Source organism: Haliotis cracherodii, unplaced genomic scaffold (genome assembly GCF_022045235.1).
Source record: "Haliotis cracherodii isolate W230 unplaced genomic scaffold, xgHalCrac1.p SCAF_17, whole genome shotgun sequence".
NCBI lineage: Eukaryota > Metazoa > Mollusca > Gastropoda > Lepetellida > Haliotidae > Haliotis > Haliotis cracherodii.
The window spans coordinates 22,303,129-22,322,851 of NW_027266272.1; positions in this window are offsets into that span (position 1 = coordinate 22,303,129).

Here is a 19,723-nt window from a genome sequence, read left to right on the forward strand (position 1 = left end):
GCAAGACAAGACAGCCCATATTGTGGGAAACGATCCACGCCGTCAGGGAATAATGATATGCAATGAACCAAGTCACTGAGCCTGACCAATGAGTGATTATTATTCCAGCTCGCATTAAGGTGATAAGAAAACAGCAGGCGATGCGGTCATTATTTGAGCTATAAGGAAACAATTTCTTAATGTTTTGTTTGTTTGTTTGTTTGTTTGTTTGTTTGGTTTAACACCGCACTCAGCAATATTCCAGCTATACGACGGCCGTCTGTACATAAACGAGTCTGGATCAGACAATCCCAGTGATTGATATCATGAGCATCGATCTACGACACATGGGATACGATGACAGGCATCAACCAGGTCAGCGAGCCTGACAACCCTATCCCGTTTGTCGCCTCTTACAAGCACAGTTGCCTTTTACGTCAAGAACGAGTTGCTGAAGATCTATTCAAGTCTTCACAGGTCCGTTCTTAATGTATGCTAAGGAAAAAGTAACTGTGCTTCATATATCGTCGAATTTATATTTTTCATGTTGTTTAAGGCCGCACTCAGGAATATTAATGATGCATCTTTCAATACATATTCGGGAAGACATTACCTAGATTTTAACATCGTGATTCAAAGTTTGCACGTGCATGTTAATGCACGGCGCACAATTCGCATGTTTATTGGGATGATACTCACACACTTGGTGTTTTAATATGAACAGCACTGTTAAGCTATCAGGTGCTCATAAATAACGCTCACGCAATGCCACGGGTTGCTGAAAATCAATTTCTTTGCGCCATGGGTTTCCGCAAACAAGAATAGGGCTAACCGCCAGGCATTTTAAAGTTCCTCGCAACACAATAACATCTCATGATGTGGATCAGCAGCTGGGTAACCTTCCTGACTTGCTACGGGTCAGTCATCCACGTGGGACATCACGTCGGCAAGACAACCATATTCGGTTGGTGTATCTACGGAATGGATACCAAACTGCCACATTAACAGATCAGAAAATTCCTGGATTGAGACCAACTAGTGAGAGAACGATACCCAACCGGAGAGAGCACAACATACGGCCCCGACGTCCAATTTTGCTTCAACGTCACCGTCGGGCACTCCTAGCTAGCTTGGAGTAAACAACATGTGAGGCTCAGAAGACAAGACTCGAACAGCACACTGTTCACAGATGAGTCCAGGACAGCTCTGATGGTCGTGCAAGGGACGACATGCGTCCAGAAGATCGCTTCAGCGGCGCTTTCGTTACTCAACGTCGTCAGTTTGGTGGTACGCTACCAGGACGACATCGTTGGAGATCATGATCTACCCTATGTGCAAATGCTAATAGTCTATATCTATATGCTATATCTTGGGTTTCTGGAAATGCTAAATGAGCATATAGGTGGTCTAAAAGAAAAACCAGAGAAAGATTCAAAATAACTTTGAGGAGTTGGGTGTAAGGTTACTGTAATGCTTCCTACACCACATACCAACATTATTAATTTTACTTAACAAAAATTATTTAACCCCTATCCCAAAAATGGACCTTTTAAAAAACGATACCACAATCATGTTTAACACCTCTACAAATCTACAAACGTGCTTGAGTCAGCAAAACAACAGACTATGAAGTCCAACCTTTTGAATACTTCGTGTGCCAAGTTACTATCATTGTCCAATTAGAATTACATATTACCACTGCAATTAGCCTCTAGACATTTAGTCTCTGAAATCTTATATTACACAATATCCTTCTTGACTCTAAAAATATTAAAAAAATTCCCTATGCTGTGGAATAGAGCTAGCTTGAGCTGGCTAGACTTGCTTTTGTATGCCTTTCTAGATACATTTTTTCATAAAATACATATATTCCAAGGTCATGGTGCAGGACTACAATTAGCCTGAAACCAAACACTCCCGGCTAACACACGGGAGAAATACTCCCTAAATAAAGTAGTGAGTGAGTGAGAGAGTTTGGTTTTACGCCCCTTTTAGCAATATTCCAGCAATATCACGGCGGGGGACACCAGAAATGGGCTTCACACATTGTACCCAAGTCGGGAATCGAACCTGGGTCTTCGGCGTGACGAGCGAACGCTTTAACCACTAGGCTACCCGACCGCCCCCTAAATAAAGTATATACTGTAAGTGTAAGCGTGTAAGTCTTTGATATTATTTCAGACACTGTTGTTTATAGGCCGCCGTCCAATGGCAGGAGTTGTGATGTACGGGTTCAGGCAACAGACACTTACTTTTTATGCAAATTGTGCGAGTGGCGGTGCTACCGGTAGGGCAGAAATGTTCACCCTTTTCGTGAAAACCTGGTCTCATCGCTGATTTTCTGTGATCCGTTCATATAATTATCACCGCTATTTCGCGTTTAACACCCAGTGTAGACCGCCTCCGTGGTCTAGTGGTAGAGCGTCCGCCCGGAGAGCGGAAGGTCCGGGGTTCGATCCCCAGCCGCGACATACCAAAAGACGTTAACATGATGGTACTTGTTGTTACCCTGTCTGGCGCTTGGCATTAAGGGGCTAAAACAAGGACTGGTCGGCTCGGAGTCAGTATACTGTGTCTGAGTGGGGTATTCATGTTTAACTGCGGCATGGTATCTCAGTGTGCTAGCACTATAAATCAGCATCAGTACGGACTAGTACAAGCAGCCACACAAACACACACACGTACATGCACGTCGCAATAATTTATGGACGCAACGTTAAACCCCAGTTCATGTCACCTCACCTCACCTCACCTTCACACCAGTGGAATCTGTTTCGGGAGATAATGAGACTGATTGGTCTCGGGTGTTTACCTTTAGTTATCTAACGGTATTTCAGTCATTCCTCGACCTGCCAGCTTAATGTGGGAGGAGACGCTACTTTGATGAACGCATGCTCGAACCAACGAATGCGAGTATGGTGCTTACAAAGTAACGATGTTCACGTAAAAAACAACTTCTCAGCCTTTTCATATTTCACATATGGTGGACATGGAAATCTCCTATCCAGCTCAGCCATCTAGATCTCCTAGATATTCGCCTAGTTGGTGTGACATACGTCAGGTATACAAGACATAGCAGTGATGGACTAACATTCAGGCCGGGTCATCCTAATAGTGGCCTGTGGTCCCCTCATTATAACATTTATCCACCTGATTAGGTTCCATGGTCAACTAGTGGAGACTCGCGTTCAGACAGGCCACAGACATGGCAGACGCGTTCTAATGAGGATGTCGAGGAAATCAATATTTATTTCGTTATTTTTTATATGCATAACAGTGCAGTGACCGCTATATTTAGACCCCAGTCGGGATCCTTCAGCTCATCTGCTTGCCTGTCTGTCAAAACGGAGAGTTTGATTGATTATGGTATTCATGTCTCAGCAGCGATAAGACATCGGCTTTGAAATTGATTGACCTATAAGTAAATATATGTACAACTGTTATAGCTTTGGACTGCTCTATGTAATAAATGTACGTAATTATTCCAGTGTGTGAACATGTATTTCTTCAGTACATATTTCCTTTTCCCCCTCTCTCTCTCTCTCTTTCTCTCTCTCTCTCTCTCTCTCTCTCTCTCTCTCTCTCTCTCTCTCCCCCTCTCTCTCCCTCTCTCTCTCTCTCTCTCTCTCTCCCTCTCTCTCTCTCTCTCTCTCTCTCTCTCTCTCTCTCTCTCTCTCTCTCTCTCTCTCTTCTCTCTCTCTCTCTCTCTCTCATTTCAGATATTCCAGCATATGTAGATAACATGAGAATACAACCATTAACGGAAAAAAACTTTTGAGGACAATAGAAAGCAATTTCCATTAGTGCGATATCACGTCCACAAAACATACACATATCGTTTTAAACCTATCCAAAGTCCTCTGGGGAGGTCGTTGCACTTAATTATCAGCAATAGATGTTTCTAGGAGACAGACATATGGGCACAACATAATTCACAACATGTATAAACAATAGGATATGTACCGTTACAGGCACAACATGCTGTCTTTGATCGTATGTTCACCCTCGCCACTCACCCTCTCTGTGTCAACATTTCACTGATGTAATGAATTTCTGTCTCAGTCAGTTAGTATTTCTCCCTCCCCACCCCCCATCCCCCACCCTCTCTCTGTCTCTGTCTCTCTCTCTCTCTCTCTGTGTCTCTGTCTCTGTCTCTGTGTCTCTCTCTCTCTCTCGCCACTCACCCCCCTCTTTGTCAACTGTACATTTCACTGTTGTAATAAATTTCTGTCTCAGTTAGTCTCTCTCTCTCTCTCTCTCTCTCTCTCTCTCTCTCTCTCTCTCCTCTCTCTCTCTCTCCTCTCTCCTCTCTCTCTTTCTCTCTCTCTCTCTCTCACCCTCTCTCTGTCAACTTTTCATTTCACTGTTGTAATAAATTTCTGTCTCAGTTAGTCTCTCTCTCTCTCTCTCTCTCTCTCTCTCTCTCTCTCTCTCTCTCTCTCTCTCTCTCTCTCTCTCTCTCTCTCTCTCTCTCTCTCTCTCTGTCAACTTTTCATTTCACTGTTGTAATGAATTTCTGTCTCAGTTCGTATTAACGTATTGGGTATTACAAAGATAGCTCTTGGCACTTATATTCAAATATCCAAACGAAACCATGATTTCTTGAACGTCTCAAAGGCATGTACACCCATAATAAATGAAATGTCCATTCAAATATTGTCCAGATCTGCTGTAGGGGTTTGGGAATTTATTAGATTTTCTTTTTTCAACGATCTAAGCCCAAAATGGGACACAAAAAGTTCTTCAGATATTGTATTTTCATCACAGAATCGGCATTTGTTTTGGCATGCTTAAGCCAAGTACATACGCATATGTGACAAGAAATAAACATAACTGAATAAATTGCGACAAGTACACACGTGTACATGTCCTGTTTACATAAAAGTAAATCATACTCAAAGGAAATATGGATGTCAATTTTACAGAGAGTGAGTATGGTTTTACGACGCCATTAACAATATTCTAGCCATATCACGACGAGGGACACCAGAATGGGCCATTACATACTCAGGTAGGGAATCGAACCCGGGCTTTCGGCGTGACGAGCGAACGAGTTAACCACCAGGCTACCCACCATCCAATTTTATTTTAAAGGGAAGTTGATATATATATATATACCTTGTCCACAGAGGGTTTTCTGGTGACCATTCCGAGTACAGAGCTGTACATTGTCTGTTTGCTAATGTGATTATTCCAACTGGAATTTCAAGACGATTAAGGTGGTGTTCGATTGACCCGACGCAACCGTTCTCTGGTTGCTTTTTTGACAACGTCAAAGGATATCAGTTTGAAGGACGCCCTTGTGTACCAATGCCCACTAACTACATGATAAGATATGCTGGAATTCCGCTATGATTGTCAAAATGACTCAAGAGCACAACGAACAAGAGACTACTCAATTGACATATCGTGCACCAAATTAGCATATCGTGCACCAAATTAGCATATCGTGCACAAAATTAGCATATCGTGCACAAAATTAGCATAACATATCATTAATAATAGATTGATACTAACTATTCATCTTTAATCATGAATATTGATATCACAATACGAACAATACAATATCATTCTGTATAATATTGGTGACTTTATCGATTCCGAGTCAGTACTAGTATTAGGTCCCCAGAAACCCCTGTTTGTCGTAAGAAGAGACTAAATGGCGATCCGGTTTGGTGAGTTGGTTGAGTGCATGTCATTGTATCCCAATTGCATGGATCGATGGTCCTGAAGTTAGTAACGAGATAGTCAATATTGCGTTGAATAACAAACAAACAAACACCACATATCCAAGCACTATCGAGACGGCGGTGTAATTGGCAACATTGTACCGGCTTGAGAAATCGATCATGGGAGCGAATTCGAACGCTGAAACCTCTACAATACAGCATCCTTTTACATATAGGAAGGCATACTATGATATAGCTCAGCGAGGACTTTTTAAAATCTATTTTTTGTAATCGCCAGATAACACCGCGCCTCAAAAATCGTTGAAAAATTACTTTAAAATGTTCTCATTCTCAATACTTTACTCATTATTGAATGAATCTACACTCAACGTGAACGTCATGGATCGATGAATATGCAGTCATCTTTGCTTGAAAGTATTATTTTTAATCTCAAACATAACGTATCTGATACGCTCGCATCTGTTCATTCCCACTACCGTTGTAACCAACTATCTACAGGTATAACGTTACCACAGTCAAGATCTCAGTAAAGCTTTCAAAAAGTATTTTTGTTGGACATGCGGAGGACATTTCCAAATTTGACGCATCAGGGACAAGCATGACGTCCGATACAATTCCATATTTTGACTTGTACCACATGTTCCCGTGTTTTTTCAGGTAAACAATTTACTTGCCTTTGCATGTGTTTGTGATGGGTGCCACGGTGGGACAGGATACGTTCACCTTTTCGCCAACACCTGCTATCATCACTATTCCATTGCAGAGATTTCTAATGGATACGGAAAGCGTCTCGTCGCTTTATTTATTAAAAAAAACTGTGAAGAATCTTTTGAAATGCTTTAAATAGGCGATTTTATGCATACAAACTGACACATTTAAGTAAAATATGAAATTCCGATGTATATGTGTACTTCTGGACTGTTTCATCCGGATTTTTGTGTGTTATCTGACAACCTGTTGCCCTGAGCCGTTTACTATCCCACTGCGCTGGTTGACAATCAACCTGCAAGACTGACCCAATATCTAATTTAGTATCAGCAGAACGGATCTAAATCAGCGGATCAGCCCCATTCACCGCTGTTCGTAAGCGACCTTTTTTGACATGCCCTTCAGTCAGTTCTGAAGGAAGATTGTCACGATAATGACTTGACGAAGTCGACCTTGCCACGAATATCCAAACTGCAGGTTCGCTTCCAGACAATCCGTGATAGAAATGAAAAGTTCATGTAGCGATGAGGAAATGAGGCAATACTGTATGGATACTAGACGCATCCTCCTAATTATCCCCTTTAATGGAACTTCAGAAAGCATGTCTCAGTAGGAAGAATGACGAAGATGAAGCGAGAAAGGATTCTATCCAGAGAATCGGCATAGTGACTTTCATTTCAACACGAAAGAATATTTATGTTTATAAGCCCTGATCTTGACAGTTGTTCGAGAATAAGCAAACAGCCATATCACAATATTCAGCATGGACTTTCATATAATGTGAAGGGTAAACAGTGAAACTCTGCTAGTACGGACATTCGTTATCCCGGACTCTCCGAGATCCGGAGCTTTCAAATAGATTAAACTTGTTTTTATTTCAGTTTTAACAAATGAATAAAAAATATATAATAACATAATAGAAAGGTATAATTAATGTACAGCTCATGTACCACCGACATGGTTGGCATTACGATAAAAGACTTAGAAAAAGATGACTTCCTTAAACGCTTTCGCAGTTGACATACACACTGTTACAGAACACTGTATAAATGGCTAACCGAGTTCAAATCTTTAGAGTTAGTAATACGGAAACAATGATGTTATTGTTTGTCAACTTATTCAAATTTGGGTTACCATTAAGAACTCTTAGTAAATTATATCCACGGTAGTAAAAAAACATATCGTGCCTAATAGTTTCATATTTACACGTGAACAGATCGTGAGTAGCATCTTTTATATGGAGTGTCCATCATATGAATTGAACTACTCTGATATTCTGTGCAAAGAGCTTAACTCCGCTCTCTCTTTTCGTTTATCTGAAATGTTTTTCCAACTAATGGTGGATCTCATCGTCCGAACCGCCTCCGTGGTTTAGTGGTAGAGCGTCCGCCCGGAGAGCGGAAGGTCCGGGGTTCGACCCTTAGCCGCGTCATACCAAAAGGACGATAAAAGATGGTACTTGTTGTTACCCTGTCTGGCGCTCGGCATTAAGGGGCTAAAACAAGGACTGGTCGGCTCGGAGTCAGTATACTGTGTCTGAGTGGGGTATTCATGTTAAACTGCGGCATGGTATCTCAGTGAGCTAGCACTATAAATCGGCATCAGTCCGGACTAGTACAAGCAGCAACACACACACACACACACACACACACCACACACACCACACACACACACGTGCATGCACGTCGCTATATAAGTGCAATAATCTTGGACGCGACGTTAAACCCCATTTCACCTCACCTCACCTCTCATCGTCCGGAGTAAAGTTACTTCACTGCATGCACTAATGGACACCCTTATATAGACAAACAGACAGACAATTGTTTATTTAAGTCTCAACCCAGTAATACAGTATAAAATTTACAAACATCTATAAAACAACATAAAAGTATTACTTATGCCACTCCATACATAGTTATGAGTGAGTGAGTGAGTGAGTTGGGTTTAACGCCGCTTTTAACATTATTCCAGTTATATCACGGCGTGTCAGCTTAATGTGGGAGGAAAACCCGAAGTGATGCAGGCCTCAGACGGTTACCACACATAGTTATGAGAGACTAAAACGTTAAAAATTACGTACAGAAAACATGTATAAAAATAGTATAGAAATATCACACTTTGTTACAAATAACCCATTAACGTTTTTGTAAAATTGCTTGGCAGGTTTTGGCACTAGGATTACACATAACATTATTTGATAAAACGAAAGACACTTTTTTAACTTCGCTAAGAGTTTTAAAACCAGGATACATATCACAGCATTGTGGTAAAAGATGTTGGCGCTCGGCATTATAAACAGTACAATTCAATAAAACATGTATTTCATCTTCAATATATAAGAGTTTGGCAATTAAAACAGAACCTTTCATTCACTGGCGTATTATTAAATCTCCTGTCTCGATGTGTATACAGGCTGTACCAGATCTGAAATTTACGGAAGCCTTTTCGGGCAGTTTTTTTTGGTTTTTTTTTTCGATACTATCTTGAAATTTCAAGATACTAAGTTGAAATTTCAAGATACTAAGTTGAAATTTCAAGATACTAAGTTGAAATTTTAAGATACTAAGTTGAAATTTCAAGATAATAAGTTTTTAACATCCTAAGATGTAGAAATACGTTTGAAGTGAATAATCTTGAAATATCAACTCAGTATCTTGAAATTTCAAGATAGTATCGAAAAAAAATAATAAACAAATGGCCCTAAAAGGCTTCCGTAGAAATTGGCTAGTGCACTTTTCTGACTTCCAGGCATAGGTCGTACAATATACGTTGCTGGGCAGTAGTAGTCTACGAGTTTACTGTATCTACGATTGCACACCACGGGTAAATATGAACCATGCGACACACATGAGTAATGACATCATTGATTACAACTGCGTGCATGTGCTCTGCTGCATCGTTGACGTCATGCAAACACAACCGATGACGTCACGAGTATCATATTTCTCATGTCGTCAGAGTACACGAGACAGTGTACCAAAGTAACCACACCCCGGTATCGCGAACCTAACGGACCGTGTTGTAACTTCGAGATATTCCGTCTTTCCGAATAACGGGACATGGACATCCAGACAAATCAAATAACAGCATGACAGATCCATAGCAATACGATTGCATGCAAATGAAATTTAGAACACAACAAGCGTATGCGATGACATATTGAAATCAATTCGTAGGCAATCATTAATGGCAGAACAGAACAGAACAGTCAGATATTTATACTTGAAAAAAAATTGGGTTTCTGCCCCTTGTCTAACAGATACAACAAAAATATATATTGACAATGGAGGTAGGATACGATTTCATATTTACTGTAAACATGATTTCATATATTCAGAAATGTATAACAGTTGTGTTTTACAACTTGTTTGTAGCAGGCTAACTAATTTTAATTCAGATGACCTTTCCAATAATATTTATGTATATATTTTATTCTGACAATGACAGTTGTGACCGATTGTATATCATTCTTGACGTCAGAGGGGCATTGTTCTTCGCAAAACTCGAACTATCCATTCACTTCAGTACTTGCTATATGTATTGATATCTAAGTGAGTGAGTATGGCTTTACGCCGCTTTTAGCAATATTCCAGCAATATCACGGCGGGGGACACCAGAAATGGGCTTCACACATTGTACCCATGTCGGGAATCGAGCCCGGGTCTTCGGCGTGACGAACAAACACTTTAACCACTTGGCTACCCGACCGCCCCTTGATAACTAAGAAATATGTTCGGCCGTTTGTATACATGTTTAGGAAACATGTTCCGAAACTTTTAAGCATGAATTACACGAGAACGAGTATCATACTTATATATTTATCTTATCTCGTAGCAGAGCATTGCTCGGGATATGCACCATGCGAACAGTTCTTTTTAAAAACAATTTATTGTTCCCAGAGTTGGAGATTAATACAGTATTCCGTCAAAAACATATTTCAGATTGCACAGAATGACACAATACACTCATTAAAAATTAAAGGCTTGGAAACAAACATTGTCCTATTTCAAACCCCAAACGGTTGCAACACAATTAAACTCAAACATGGCATGTATCAACAGAGAGCCAAGAATCAAATACTGAGAATAAAGGTGACCATTTTTGTTAAAGTTATTTTTGTCATCCTTTTTATAGCAATAAATTTCTCGATTGAGTATATGTTTTTAAATAGTTTTAAAAGTATATCTAATTTCGGTTTGGTTCCTTTAATTCCACTTACATGAATATGCTTTTTCCCAATAAAACTATATGATTGATTAAAGTATTAGAGTAGTTAGAACCAAACCAAATAAGATATTTTGTCAATTTAATTTTTTGTGGAAGATAATTATAAAGCCAAAGTTCAAGATCATTCCAAAATTGTTTAGTTTCATTACATTCCCAAAAGACATGGCTGATGTCTTTCTTCATTGACAGCATTACAAAAGCTACAAGCACTGTTGTCCACAAGATTCATTGTTAATAGTTCCTTCTTTGTGTAGATAATTCCATGTAGAAATCTGTACGAACATTTTTATAACGTGTTTCATAAAGCTGTCCTGGGTGAACTCAATAGCAATAACCTAAAAATATGTATGGTATGTGGAATTATTCTGATTAATTAACATACATGTAATTCTCGGGTATTATTATCTGTGATCACAAAACCATGCCATATCATTGTAATTGTGTGATTGTTATGAGTGTTATGCTTCATTAATGAATTCCTTCTCGCTGTACTGACAGACAACCTTCTTGTTATAAAAATCTTTACCTCAAAATGTCATCAAGATAAGCGTTTAAATATCATATAACACTCCTTCAGAGAAAGTACTTGTTTCATTAATGAGATGGTTGAAAATTATGATGAATTATGATGATGGGGAAATGGTCCATCACCGGTCTCCGGGGACAATCATGTCAAGTAGATAACCAATATGGAGTTTTTTGCTGCTATGTGCACATTATATGATAGTATCATTTCCTCACAGGTTTATCGTCGCGTCCTTGTGAGTGTGTGTCTGCTTGTATTAGTCCGGACTGATGCCGATTTATAGTGCTAGCCCACTGAGATACCATGCCGCAGTTTAACATGAATACCTTACTCAGACACAGTTTACTCGAGCTCCGAGCCGACCAGTCCTTGTTTTAGCCCCTTAATGCCGAGCGCAAGCGTAACAACAAGTACATTACTTTTAACGTCTTTTGGTATGACCGGGGATCAGGCGGGCGCTCTACCACTAGACCACGGAGGATGATAAGCAGATTAACATTAACAACATCAGGAAATAGACAACACGGGCCAAACAAGTCACATGTACAATAATAACAAATATCACACCGGTAATAAAGCGCACAAAAAAACAGATGTACAATAAGGATAAGGAACAAATGAATAAAAAGTTGAAACACGCTGATTGGATCCTATTTAAAAACGTCTATTGCTTGATTAGATCTTCATAGGCAGACGAGATATACTTCCTTTGATCTTGTTGATCAAAGGTTTGTGACGGCGGATTTCTTTAGTTCTCATGGAAACGTCGCTTTTTGCAATAAACTTGAAGTTGCTGTCCATAAAGTTTACGTTTTCTAATGTATGTACTTTAAATTCAATAACGAAGTCGCTGTTGTTAGTACACAGGTCTATCAATCAGTAAGGAACGTCTATAAACGTGTTTTTTTTATGTTAGTGTATACAGAGTCACATCCGACGCATTAAGACAAAATGTATCGACCAACGGAAAGAAATTCTGCAATAATGCAGACAATATATTATGAACCTCTTGCCATTAAAAGAATGAAAACACATATCAAGATCCTTGTTGGCCGCTATCCAAGTTCCAACGTGAGGATGAATGCCATCAGTCAAAACAAAAAACATGATACCCAAAGGTCTGTTTGGGAACCGAGAGGCGGGTGTTTCTAAGAGTGAGTGAGCTGGGTTTAGCGCTGCTTTTAACGTGTTCCAGTTATATCATGGCGTGTCAGCTTAATGTGGGAGGAAAGCCCGAAATGATGCAGGTCTCAGACGTTTACCACTTCGGTGAAACCCACGAGCACGGGTATGGTGCTGACAAACCTAGAAACATAATTGGGGCGAATCGGGATTCGAACCCACATTCAAATGTTTCTGGCGTGCCCAAGGGACGCAACTCTGCACATCGAATTGCGGCGCCTAAGACGACTGTTCTGCCGGTGTCCCCGAGTTTCTAGAAGATTTCTCAAGTATATTTAAATATAATGTGTTATATATTCAAGCTTTCCTTAACGGTTAGTTGAGCTGATGTGATAAACGTCATGTTCAAGATTATTGCCCTTATAGCGGTGCAGTTGCAAGCTCGTGTTTCTGTGACTGTTTGTTCTAGTCAGGATTTATGCGGGTATGAATAAGACTCTCTGTCGCAGTTTGACATGGGTCCGCCTCTCAGACACATTGTACTTACTCCTTGCCGAAAAGTCATTTTATCCCCTAAATGCCGAGCTCCAGGCATGGAATCAACAAGAACCAACGTCCTATTGTGTTCGAACAACCAACTTCCGCTCTTCGGAAAGACGCTCTCCACTACACCACGGAGACGGTGTAAGAGTGTTTAAAGATTTCGGAAAACAAAGTGGACACAATTTATAGATGACAACTTCTATAATATACAAATATTGCGACGTTTCCGTATAGATCCTAATGACTGTTGTCCTGCAAAATGGGTCGAAGTTTTCAACCGTCAACTTCTAAGAAATTTGAATCCGGATAATTTTATACATGGTCACACCACAGAAATATACCCAGGTCACTTGGTACTATCGTAATCCTGATCATTTATGCACTTGTTAATACCAGTCATGGACGGAGTATCATATCTAGAGGCAGTTACGTAACGGAATGCTATCCGAATAGAAGTGTCACTTAAGAAACTGCACATAGAAAATCTCAGGGAAGGTATTCCCTGGAGGTTGTGCAGAGCTTGACGTCAGCCGAGGACCGAGCCGGGATCAGTTCACTCACGTCCTGGGGGAATACGCAAACACATCAAGAACACGTTCATACTGTAACAAGCTCACTTGTTTCTTTTATAATGTCTTAAATTGATGTTCTAACGCATCACGATGAATTCGGAAATATTGCTTGTGTCAAAAAATATGATGATAATGTTTCTCTTGGTGTTTACGAATTATTGCAGCTACAAGAAACGTTTGATCTCTGGTCGCTGCTTTTATAATTTATTTTTCACTTTTTATAATTGCAATCTTTTTATTATTCAAATGCGTGTTGAGACATATTGCTTTTATGCAAACAGCTCATCTTGATCATCTTCATATTTAATAAGAAATATTTTTTTGGCAAAACACTTGCTTTTTTTAATTGAAATGTTTAAAGTTAATTTAAGTAGTAAAATTGTCGTGTTTAAGAAAGTCCCTCAAGAACAATAATAACTGTTCCATGGGAGCTTTCAATATGTGTTGCGTATTATACATTGTCATGAACCGATGAAATTGCGTTCACAGAGCATAACCTTATGTTGGCTGAAAGGTGCGATATATCACAGTGATGTATATACGGCTGCAACACAAAGTGGAGTGGTACATTGGCTCAAATTCCTTCCATCGCTCTAGTCGTCATTAGTTGAGCTTGCAAATGAACTATTTTAGCTTTCAATTTGGTTATCGGAGACTTCTTATTCACTTTCAACCATATGTAAACTACGGTTATAACGAACTCAAAGGGACCACTGATTTTAGTTCGTAATAACCGTAGTTCGTTGTAAGCATATATACAGCATATAAACATCAAATGGCCGGGACTAAAAAATAAGTTCGTTATATCCGTCAGTTCGTTATAAGTGTGTTCGTTATAAACGTAGTTTAGTGTATTTCCGAAATTGGTGCACGTGTATTTTCAACTGCGATATATGTTTACTAAATCAATAACGAACTGCTTTGTATGAGGAACTTTATGGCTGTTAGAAATACATGCTTCTGTTTCCACCACGACTCACAGTTGTAGTGTGTATTACGCCATGTTGGACATAACAATTAACAGCAACCGTATTTAGTACATGGCCACACACGTGTCAAGTAAGTGTACAGTGGGTTTAAGCAACATGACAGCCAACATACTGCAGGGAGAGAACGGAAATAGGAACTCGAATGTTAATCCATCCTGGGTTATCGAGGTGACGAGCCAAGGCTTTAACCACTTGGCTACCCGCCGTCCATCACGTAAATATGTAACGCCAGCTCCATAGAATAACCAGTCTCGATTATCCGCTGAAAAGATCCAATGGGCGTAAAAGATAACGCGTTTACAATGTGATGAATGGATCGCTGAAAATAAAACTTCAACTAGACACTGATATCAGAGTTGTATCACATCATACACGCAAGAAGCACTGAGATGGCGTCACGTGTATCGGAATCGAATCGACTCTGCCTTTGGCAGAGATTTCTTTTGAATATGGAAAGGGTTTGTCGCTTTTATTTACAATTATATTTATGACCCGCTGGCAATGAATTATTTGACATTCATTATTATTATAAAAACTTTGTATGTGCTGCACTAAAGACGTAGCGCTCGTTACTTTACAGGGGCGGTCGGGTAGCCTAGTGGTTAAAGCGTTCGCTCATCACGCCGAAGACATGGGTACAAAGTGTGAAGCCCATTTCTGGTGTCCCCCGCCGTGATATTGCTGGAATATTGCTAAAAGCGGCGTAAAACCATACTCACTCACTCACGTTACTTTACAAGATATTCACGATGGCACATCCTCTTGTCATTGTTTCCAAGTTTTGATTTGCTTAATGAATCAAGCGGAAGATTTATTGCAAAATTCTTGTTTCCTCTACTTTTAGAAATATTCACACATCAATACGGGGACTCCATGAACGAGCTTCAAACATTGCTCCATATAGGGAAACAATCCCAGGTCTTTGGTATATTGAGCGAAATCTTCACCCACTGAGCTCCCACTGTCAGTGAAGGTTTGTATCAATGGAATCTGTCAAGGATAAAGTAATGTATAGGGTGTCCATGGAGGAAATATGTTCTGTTTAAACCTTATATACTATCAGATGTGAGGGCCCACTGACTACCGGTGCTACTACATTGTATACGACCCGTGAACATCCGGGTTAGAATAGGTCTTCAGCAACCCATGCTTGCCGTAAAAGACGACTATGGTTGTCGTAAGAGGCGACTAACGGGATCGGGTGGTCAGGCCCGCTGATTTGTTTAATGTATGTCATCGATTCCAATTGGGTAGATCGATGCTCATGATATCAATCCCTGGATTGTCTGGTCCAGACTCGATTATTTACAGACCGCCGCCATATAGCTGGAATATTGCTGAGTGCGGCGTTAAACAACAAACCAACCAACATTGTATACTGATGGCACACCACTCTTATCCAGTACCTGTGTCTCATGGCAATACAAAGATTCACAGAAACCTCACACATGATGAAACAAAGCACTGGTTGAATTTGACAAAACATTTCTCTCAAAGCAGCATTTCAGCAGTAGGTAAGTGAAATGTGTTTATTCATAGCAAACTACGAGACCATACTTCAACACATTTACAAAGCGTGTTCCTTCTAACTAACAATACATGAAGTATGTACAAGGCAATATATATATTGTGTAATACTGTCATATTTGGGGTTGACATGGGTATGCACAACAAACTGATATCTAGATAAGATGTAACCTGCTCTTGAATATATTTATTTCTTAATTGAAGATAGAGTTGACACACAAGCATAAAATGATACCCATTTTCCACAGCATTGAGGTTACAAGATGTACAGATATTGTTAGACTTTTGAAACCTGCTCTGAATTGAGCTAGCGAGACTCGAATCTTTTTTTAATGTAATATATACAAGGTATACCTTGAGTATACTGAAAAGGTAATAGATATATGTACATTTTCAATTTCTCAGTTTTTCTATCCACATTTGCAACATTTCGCCTAAGTAGGTATGGTAGAATCAGTTTTACATCATATGTACTGTGATCACTGTGATTTTACTTAACAAATACTTTAACCTGTAATATCAGTACCGCGCAACCATTATATCCGCCGTGGACAAGTACTCGCCCATAGCGTCAGCATGGCTCGTGGAAGAAGCTTCCAAGTCCACGTAAGAGGAAACGTGATTAATGACACTTTGATTAACTCGCTCCACAACATAGTCAGACATGCAAGTAATTATCGCCCCATCTCCATCCTTTGTGACCTCAATTTCCATCTGATGAAGAAGACCAACACCTTATTTTACCTCCTGTAAAGAGCCAATTGCATGTTAAAAGGGGGCTGACAATGAGGCTATGGTAATGGCATATTTGCCTTTCCATCACAAGTCGCCTTCAGACTGCCGCTTCATGTTGTCTGCATACGTTAACATGTGCAGCAGATGTCAATTGGAGTTGTACGTGTTGAACTTGTATCTATCCGCATAGTTGAACATTCAGACATAAATCATAGCAACATTGAATTGATACGGTTGATGTCAATGTCAGTGTTACTACAGTGCAGTCTGTTGCAGGCAATGAATATTTAAAGAATAACTAATAGATTGCCTGCCCCCGGCGTATTAACGTTTCTGTTTGGTTATTAAAGAGGAAATGCCAACTGGAGTTTTGAGTGAATTGTTAAATATTTCACCTGTTGTTGTAAGATACAAAACGTGATCTATATACTATAAATTGGGATGCGGCTTCTGTAACAAGAAATGGTATGTCCCTATTCTCTCTGACAGTGTGAGAGGTTATGTGGTTAATATGTATGGCGTCATTTTGTAGTGCTCGTCACATAACTGATTGGCCAATCATCGTTAGGAATCACGTATTTTAAAGGGTGTAAATACTGAAAAAGGCATATTTCTTGTTTCGTTTATTTATGTGACAGTCATCTATGACTGAATTGTCCATCAAAGTGTACAACCACTGCACATACAGAGGTATTTGACAGACTGACAATGACATACCGGGATAAGATCAATACGTTGGGATATTTTATCAAAGCAGGACAATGGCCGAACTATCCATAAAGTCAATACGCAATAACATGGAGAGTACGTTCCAGAAATGGCATGGTATCAGCGTATTGCCTCTGACATATACAACACTGGTTGCAGGCCTGCAATCATCAGAGTATCATCAATTAGGTGAGGTGAAATGGGGTTAACGTCGCGTCCAAGATTATTGCACTTATATAGCGACGTGCATGTACGTTTGTGTGCTTGTGTGGCTGCTTGTACTAGTCCGGACTGATGCCGATTTATAGTGCTAGCTCACTGAGATACCATGCCACAGTTTAACATGAATACCCCACTGACTCCGAGCCGACCTGTCCTTGTTTTAGCCCCTTAAAGCCGAACGCCAGACAGGGTAACAACAAGTACCATCTTTTAACGTCTTTTGGTATGACGCGGCCGGGGATCGAACCCCCGACCTTCCGCTCTCCGGGCGGACGCTCTACCACAAGACCACGGAGGCGGCACATATAAATGTAGACTAGATACAAGAACATTTTTGCCGAGCATGTATGCATATTTACACAGATTCACTGGGGTTGCAATATATGTGCAATGTGGGAGAGTTACTTGATAGGTTCGAACCCCGGACCTTCCGCTCTCCGGGCGGACGCTCTACCTCTAGACCACGGAGGCGGTCGTATCACCAATGAGCTTTGAATCGCCAAATATTATGTAAAAGATTCCATTGGGCGTAAAAGGCGAAATAGAGGAGGATATTATATGATGAAAATCAATGATGACACCAGGTGTTCGCGCGCAGTGTGTTGAGAAGTTCAGCATCCCTGCAGAATCCTTCGCTTCGGTACAGACGGTACAGAAATGAGTGTCAACCAAACGAAGTGCCATATCACGTCGGCCCAGACTCAGTTTTTCAAGGAGAGGCTTTCTGAACGACCACGGCATCGAGTTTATGTGCAGTGTGTTGAGAAGATCCGCAATCCTGCTGAGTCCTTCACTTGGATGAAGTCGTCTGGCCTGAAAAGTGAAACAGATGGCTTTCTGTTTGCTGCTCAGGACCAGTCTCTTCCCACTGGAAACCGTCAATGTGTGATTTTGCATCAAAATGTTGATATGATGGTGTGGCTCGATCATTTTATTAACGTCTTCGCCATGTTTGTGGTTTTGACACAGAGGTCCAGCCGTGGTACGACCCGGAATATGTAGAGGGCGTCATGGAAAATGATAAATATTTTTTGGGGGGAATAGGCCAATTTACAGCGTTAGACGTATCCAGGCCAACAAACCTGATCTTGTCCTTTTTGATAAATCAAATGAAATCCTTTATATCATTGAATTTTATTCCCTTTTGACACCAATGTGATTGACAAGATTCAGGAAAAACATGGCAAATATGCAGACCTCGCTTTTGAAATGTAATGCTTGCATCCCAAGTACCAAGTTGTCCGACTCCCCATTGTTCTCGGTACCTTAGGTTTGGTACCTCCCAATCTGTTGACAGACATTGGGAGAGTACCCGCTTATGCTACCTGGAATACAGCCCTTCCGACAATGTGGGTAATGCAGAAGGCTGCAGTGTTCTGGGTGGGTTCGACTAGGTAGCGCTTCCTGGGAGAAGTCCCATTCGCTCTCTTTGCTGCGTGTAGAGCGGGCAAGGGACTTGAGCTGATGATGAACCTAACCAGCCTGACTGTGCCAGCATCACCCAAACCCTCTTTGCTGCATTTTTTTATTTGTTAATCAGTAAATAATAATAATAACAATAATACTTCATTCTCAGTAACCTCGTGTCTATCAATGAGAATATCTACACGTGTACTTTAAAGTTTTTGTTCAAAAATAAAAGCGACAAACCCTTTCCATATTCATAAAGACTCTCCCATTTCATGCCTTTCAAAAAATTCTTCACCATTGTTTTTTTTTAATAAATAAAGCGACAAAACCCTTTCCATGTCATGCAAATAGTAATATCTGCATAAAGCAGAATCGATTGTACGATTCCGACCATAGCATGAACATGTGATAATGAATCACAATCTGATGGTGATGTTACAAGGTGTTCGCGGAAAGGAGAGCGTATCATTCAACGTAGGCGGCACCGTCATCAACCTACACATGAGAAAACACGGGAACATTACCGACATATCTACGTATATGCCGCTACTGCACATATGTGACCGACACAATGGAATGTAGCTGATTACATCAAACTTAATGTTTGAGCCAACCAAGTTATTCTGCTGTCAAGCCTAGAAACACTCTTTCCTGACGTAGATACTAGTATGCATGTATGAATCTAACCCAGGTGTTAAAGAAATGCATATCTGCCACCTCTATTTCCTCTTAGCTTTAAGTTCAGTACATCTCAGCTGTCCACTG